The sequence below is a fragment of the Pecten maximus genome, chromosome 4, assembly GCF_902652985.1.
Source record: "Pecten maximus chromosome 4, xPecMax1.1, whole genome shotgun sequence".
NCBI classification, from domain to species: Eukaryota; Metazoa; Mollusca; class Bivalvia; order Pectinida; family Pectinidae; genus Pecten; species Pecten maximus.
Window position 1 is genome coordinate 48,161,680 of NC_047018.1, and position 8,342 is coordinate 48,170,021.

An 8,342-nucleotide genomic window follows, 5' to 3' on the forward strand; every position below is an offset into this window, starting at 1 on the left:
GGAAATGTGGGTGCCATTATAATTTGCTAATTAAGGTACTTTATAGCTGTAATCAAAACAAGTTGTTGATTACTGATAGTTTATTGTAGGCAATGGTTAATGCCAAAACTCTGTCCATCGTGTTTTGATCGCGATTATTGGGTATTTTTGACAAAAATCATAGCAAATTCGTTGTTTGACAGTAGGGTAGCCGGATAATATTGAGCATCAACCAAACACGGTAAGTTTATGAGATTAACGAATTACTGATATGTATAAAGGAAATAGCGTAGAATTCCGTGGGTATCATCATATTCCCGATAGTATGTTAAAATGCCATGTATCACTACAAAACATACCCCAGCCATGTCCTTACGCCCTTCGGGTAGATACTCCCCGTCGGATTTGTATATACTCCCCGTCGGATTCGTAACTGCCGGTATCACCCGGTGAGAATAAACAGCGTCTGGAATATGCAGAGTTTATTAACTATGAATAAAGAAGGGATATTTTGGGACGAAATTATTTGGCCGGTTTTGGCAAATATCCGGATTGGACAGAATCCGGTTTGGAAAGATTGCACTGTACATAAAATATTGTGCCTTCGGTAGTACTTACATTTCTATCTTTCCTTACCTCACCTCCATTTCAGGTAGAGTTATACCATTCGAATGTTACAGCAGCATAATATAATTCCTTTATTCGTCAATTCTTTAAATGATAATTTACACCTTGTGCCCATGAATTCATGTAGCACGAAATACAATGTTACGAAGCTTAAGATGTGCTTCGAATATAATTATACTCTTACTGTTATTACAAAGTCTTATTGAATATTTTCTGAATTATTGTTTGAGCGCGTTAGGATACACTCATATGAAATGTGTGTGTACATGAATGTGTAAGGGAGTGTAGCTGTGTCGGGGTGCCTATTCTATGATTTTTCATGTAGTAACACCTGTAAACTCTCGCTTGGTTTATTTGAAGTACTGGCTGCAATGTGTTCATATTATGATGGTGTTAAATACATGTGTATTGTGGTATTAATATTTTGCTTTGTCCTCACTCTGAAAATATTGCATACAAGAAACCTCACTCGAGCAAATAGTTTTTACATTTTTGTACCAATTACTTTTTGTTAGTTTTCTGTAAAATCAATATGTCACTGCTATCATGTTTATGTATTTTGGTTTTGTTTCTTCATTACGGTAACCTATAGTTAATTCCTTGACCACTTCGTCCAAATTATAAGCATTTATTCTTCCGGCTCTGAGCATTCAAAATTTCAACTGGAAGAAGTTCTCTTTTGTTCATCTTAACGTTCAAAGCTACAACATTGGATGTGATGTATGGAGAATTACATTCGTAAACTGTCCCTGTAGCATTTACATGTTTTGTACTTCTATTATCTTAGATTAATATGACATTTAAATATATATCTACAGCTAGATGGAAACAGCAAATCCCGCATTCATGTTTCTCTCCCTTTTTATTACATACAATGTATTTCATTAATTGGTTCATATTTCTTTCAAGGTTAATAAAATAATGCCTCGACCTCGTCAAAAGGCAATGACTGTATAACTCATATCTACAGTGAGATATAAGCATTGATTCAGGTTATGTGTAAGCTATACTGTAATCATTATGTAATACTAATCAACTGTAAATCACTTACATTTCGCTTTTTTTTCGCAAACTTATCTATTCAGATATATTCGCGAATATATGATTTCGCATGAATTGAACTAGAAATTACTTTTACTTCGCGAATGATAAGATATCATAGTCATTGACTCTGCAAGATTCCTGTATCGGTAACCGATAGTTTTGCCGTCATCCAAAGGTCTTATTTTCGTAAACATGGTGACGAAGGATTTGAATTCACGATTGACTCTCCTCGCGTCTTAACACGAAAATAAATCCCACGCGAAATATAAGTTATTTACAGTATCACCCCGATTGTCATGTATACTGTTTTGTAATATTGATCTTTTGTAACACATGTTAATCTAGAAAAGTAATAAAGATTAGGGATCTGTCTGCCATGTTTATTATGAATTTGTCGCTATTTAAATATAACAAATCTATATATAATAATGTATACTATAATCAAACATGATTCACGCTAGGTTCTTTCTTTATAAAGGATATAACTCGTTAAACAAAGTAATCCTCTATATAAAGGATACCTCTATATAAAGTAATCCTCTATATAAAGGATACCTCTCTATAAAGTAATCCTCTGTATAAAGTAATCCTCTATATAAAGTAATCCTCTATATAAAGTAATCCTCTATATAAAGTAATCCTCTATATAAATTAATCCTCTATATAAAGGATACCTCTCTATAAAGGATACACCTCTATAAAGGATACCTCTATATAAAGGATACCTCTATATAAAGGATACCTCTCTATAAAATAATCCTCTCTATAAAGGATACCTCTCTATAAAGTAATCCTCTATATAAAGTAATCCTCTCTATAAAGTAATCCTCTCTATAAAGTAATCCTCTCTATAAAGTAATCCTCTCTATAAAGTAATCCTCTATATAAAGGATACCTCTCTATAAAGTAATCCTCTATATAAAGGATACCTCTCTATAAAGGATACCTCTATATAAAGTAATTATCTATATAAAGTAATCCTGTATATAAAGGATACCTCTCTATAAAGTAATGCTCTATATAAAGGATACTTCTCTATAAAGTAATCCTCTATATAAAGGATACCTCTCTATAAAGTAATCCTCTATATAAAGTAATCCTCTCTATAAAGGATACCTCTCTATAAAGTAATCCTCTCTATAAAGTAATCCTCTCTATAAAGGATACCTCTCTATAAAGGATACCTCTATATAAAGGATACCTCTATATAAAAGATACCTCTCTATAAAGTAATCCTCTATATAAAGTAATCCTCTCTATAAAGGATACCTCTCTATAAAGTAATCCTCTCTATAAAGTAATCCTCTCTATAAAGGATACCTCTCTATAAAGGATACCTCTATATAAAGGATACCTCTATATAAAAGATACCTCTCTATAAAGTAATCCTCTCTATAAAGGATACCTCTATATAAAGGATACCTCTCTATAAAGTAATCCTCTATATAAAGGATAGCTCTCTATAAAGGATACCTCTCTGTAAAGTAATCCTCTATATAAAGGATACCTCTCTATAAAGGATATTGCTTCCTTTTCCCTTGGGTCTTTATACACAGGTTTGATTGTAGACTGTAATATTGACATCGAATGCACACACCTAAGTCTCGAGGGATCTGTTCTAATCTCCTTTTTGCCCGTCGTCGTGGGTTGTGCGCCGTCCGTCGTGCAATTTACATTTTCGACTTTTTCTCCCAGGTTAATGTATTAACCTAGTTAAATGAAAGTGTGCAGAAACCTTCCATGACCAGATATCAGCCAAAATTGTGAATATTGTGATCCCCAACCCAGAGGGCCTGATGGGGCGGACATGAAGGTATCAAATTGACTCAAGGCTCAAATACATTGTAATGTAGAATTAAATGGGAGGGGGTAACATTTATTTTAGTTTATATAAGGAAATCACATTTTGAGCTTCATTTATTGATATGACATTGGAAATAATTTAAAATTGTTTAGAATTATCAGCATGGGATACACAATCGTTCTCACAAGAGGGGTATGCGCTTTCACAATATTAACTCGAGCAAGTATAATATGTGGTGATCAAACGAGATTTAGCCTCGGTCCCTCACTCAGAGTACCTCGGCCGATGCTCTACGGTCATCTATAAGGGCCGAGTAGTTACGAATGTCGGTCCATAGCACAGTAAGAAATGAGTGGTTATGTACAACGTTTAGATAGAATAAATATGATATAGATGATAGACCTGTTATGTAAATCACGCCATTATATATTCTAGCCAAACATAAATTTGCGTCGCTATTAATAACTATATCTGGGTATATTTCACATAATTTTGTATGGAGTACCACATGCGTGTAAAACGTGTATCTTATATGTTTTGAAATCTAAATTACCGACGAAATGCGTCGATATTTTAATGAATAATTTACTATTAATCGGCATGTCGCACAATTGAAGTATTTTCTTTATATTGTAAAGCTGCAGACCTGCCAACCTTTCAAATTCAAAAATAGTAATTTGGCCCATTTTTGAGCAAAAAAAGAGTAATTCTTAACAATTCTTGCCAAATCTATTGCATCAAAAAGAGTAATTTGCTACTATTTCGAGAGAAAAAAGAGTAACGACCACAACAAAATAGTAAAGATTACTATAAAATAGTAGTAGTTGGCAGGTCTGAAGCTGTTCAGTACCGGTTCAGTACTTTTAGAGAAGGATGCTATATTACTTTAAAAAGTTTTATGTTTTCGCTACCTGATAAATGATGCTATTGTATAGGTTTGATGGCAAATAAGAGCACACAGGTACTCGAAAGACACTAGCCCTGATATTTATAGTCCACTAGTGAACTCCCACCTGGGGAATTTCCGCATTTATACACCTGGAATCCTACGTCATTCTATTTTTAGTAGTGAAACAATAGGTGATTGGCTGATTTAGTTGAGCGATGACCCCTTATAAAACAAAGTTTACTCTCGTATCCCATTCGACTAACTTCGGCTGATTCCGGCACCCTTCAGAAGTACATGTAGGTACGGAATCTGTCGAGATGTGACGAGTGCCTCATACCCGACAGCTAATGGACATTTCTACTTCTCCATCATCGACTACCCTCAATCGATATCCCCGTATTAGAACGGTGCAAAACTCATATTAATATATCGGTATTTAAGATAAAAATCCATGATAATCAAATCTTCAAGATTATGGGAAATTGTGCATTGGACATTTTAGATATGCTTAAAATGTAGTTACCGGTCATGAAATTTCCAAAAATTGATTCTTTAGAAAGTATATATGTGTGGAAAGTTTTTAAAGTATCAGATATAGGCTATAATTACAACTATACTAATTCAAGTTGATAATGTTGGCTACATTTAAATTTTGTTAAAATTTTGCATGTTTTTTTCTTATTTCACTACGCTTACCACGTGTATGTCAATACGAAATATTTGGTATCAATAGTAAAGAGTAAAATTTTACACTGTAAACTGTAATAATGATTTTGAAATCTACATTAGCCTGTGAAAATTATCAACCATTTTGTAAGGGTAACCCCTCATTCAACTTTGTGTTATTCAGGGAGATCCACTTCGACTATCAGTAGAAATAATGACTAATTATATATGTGGTTAAGGTTCAATTTTTCATACATCAACAAATGGTTAGAAAATAAAAGAAATTGAAGTGGGGGCCATTTGTTGACCCCACCTTTCAACAAAACAAGCGAAAAATGCACGCTTCAGGGAGAACTATTTGTATCATTTATTTTGCACAAAATAGTCATGCCTTTTAGCTCACAAGTGTCTTCAGCACACAGCAGGAACATTGGTTCGACCAAATTTGGCTTTAAAATACAGGTATGTATAAACACTGATTATATTGTGAATAATGTCGCACAAATATGGCATATAAGGAAGTTTTTCCAAATGCTCCTATTGCATGCTTGGACTCTAGACATGGCAAGAAGACTGTTTTAGAAGAAGAAAAGGTTCAACCGAGTTTTGGGTAAAAGATGCATATTCCTGAAAAAGGTTCCAAAATCACCAGTTCAGCAATTTGTATTTAAAACGTCCTTCTTACTATATTCAGATAATTTTAAACGTATGATATAGGAGCATTTTTTTTAATTGAAATGCCTCCTTTTATGCCATATATGTGTACTATTTGTATTACAAGGTCAAAACAAAATAAGTGATAATACGTATATAAAGTCAAATCCGGTCAAACAAATGTTTCTATCGTGTACTATAGACACTCGTGAGCATAACAACGTGGCTATTTTTCAGGTTGGATTATTTTTGTGACCTGGAATTATTCCATGAAACATCTTACCACAAAGTAACTGAGAAGCAACTGTTAGCATCTACAGTAAATTATCAATAATTTTGAAAAACTACATGTCCTCACAAACATTTTGGTATATTACATGACTATTTTAGTGCAAACTTGTAGATATTTATTCGTGTTTGAAATTCAAAATCATTTTCCTATATAGATGATTCTTAACCCTTGGTTATCAACGTACAAACTAGCCAATATGGACTCTGCTGGTTTCTTTATTCTGATAAGCTCGTTAGTTAATAATTCTACAATGGACATTATGATAAACGTTGAAGATCGTAAGGTAATCAAAGGGAAATAACTGTTACTGATCAGCGGCAATGAAGCCAACCCCATCATTAGTATTCAGAAGCACAATAGTGGAAAACAAAAGCAATAAAACTAGAGAATGGAAATATTACTTAAAAGGAAACAATGGCGTGCTGACGACAAAGGGAAAGAAATATCCTAAATTGATGAAATAACATGAAGGCAATGGCAGAAAGTTATTGTAATAGAAGACTGAGACATTACGCGAGGAAAAAATAGTACCAAACTTCCAGAGAATATCGGGAAACTAATTATCAGCGAACATCCTGACAATTTTAAGAAGTGACTTAAGTGATTCTGAAAATGAAACTGATTGTCTTCTTTTCATATTGGAGAGGTGAGCCTATTTGATGATGCTACTAGCTCATGTGCACTCGTATTAAGGGTCATCTATATAGCAGAATAATGTTGAATTTCAAACACGAATAAATAGCTTAAAAATTGCACAAAAATAGTCATGTAATATACCAAAATGTTTGTTTGGACATGTAGTGTCTTAAAATCACAAACAATTTGATGTAGATGCTAACAATTTCTTCTATAGAGTTACTTTGTGGTAAGTTGTAACATGGAATAATTCTAAGCCACAAAAATAACCAAACCTGAAAAATAGCCCAGATGTTATGCTCACAGGTGTCTATAGCACAGGGTAGGAGCATTTGTTTGACCGGATTTGACTTTATGTAGGTATAAACACATATTTAGTTTTGACCTTGAAATGCAAATGGCGGCTGTGGATGATATTACACAAATATGGCATAAAGGGAGGCATTTCAGCCATTAAAAATGCTCCTATATAATACATTTAAGACATCTGATTATAGTAAGAATGACCATTTTAAGACAAATTGTCAAACTGGTGAGTTTTGGGCCTTTTTTCAGAAATATATATCTTTTACCCCAAACTCAACGGATGAACATTTTTTAATAAAAACAGTCTTCCTGCCATGTCTAGAGTTCTCTATAGTATCTAATATGAGCGTTTTTGACGTTTAAAATACCTTCTTATATGCCATAATTGTCTGATTTTATTCACAACCGCCATTTGCATTTCAAGGTCTAAATAAAATCAGTGTTAATACATATCATAAAGTCCAATCTAGTCAAACCAATGCTCCTGTTTTGTGCTTTAGACCCTTGTGAGCCAAACGACATGACTGTTTTGCACAATAAATGAGATACAAATGAGTTAATTATGTCCCCCTGAAACATGCATTTTTCTCATGTTTTGTTGAAATTTACGAACTACTGAACAAATTGAATGTCAACAGCAAGGCCCACAGTTTGACATGATACATATCAAAATTTTATCAAGTTATTTCTATTACTTAACACCCTAGTAGGGATGTATAGCCTTGTAAAATATGAACTGTTTTGGCTGGATTTGCTGTTTAGATGCCCCTTAAGACAACATGTAATTGAGCTAACAACGCTGAATGATGCTTTGAGAAATGTTTCTCCAATCATAAGTTCTCTTCTGAAGTTTGCAACTTAAACAGCTAATGTGTTGACAAATAGGCAACAGTTGACAATACCGTGTATCTGAAAAGGTAGTGGTAGGACAAAAACAGACAGGAACGATACTTATTGGAAAGACAAATACATGTGTATCTGCCTTTATGGAGTTAAAACCAGGAGAAAAGAAAGACGTACCAAGCATTTCTGTTGAGCGACGCCAACAAGGAAGTGTTCTTTTTAGGCTTAAGGAACATGTTAAATAAAGTATAACATAACAACGATTTCAGAATAGTTTAAGGAGATACTTGGCGATGTTCAAAGGGCATGTGAAGGAAAAGTGTTAGGTGGAGGGGTTTCCCGTAGACATCAAATGTTAAGGTTCATGACCACACTTCTGACAAAAAATCTCCGTTCAGATTTATTTTACCTGTAAACACATGGCTTCTTACGGAGCGACTACGGTAATCACACCTTGCCGTATATGCACATGGCTACCGAGATGACGCATTCGGTGAATCACATTGTAACACCGTCATGCATGACAGCAGACACTATACTGCCTTCCAAACAGGTTTTGCTGGTAAGGTATTGCTTTGTGTAATGAAACTGAAAACCGTTGT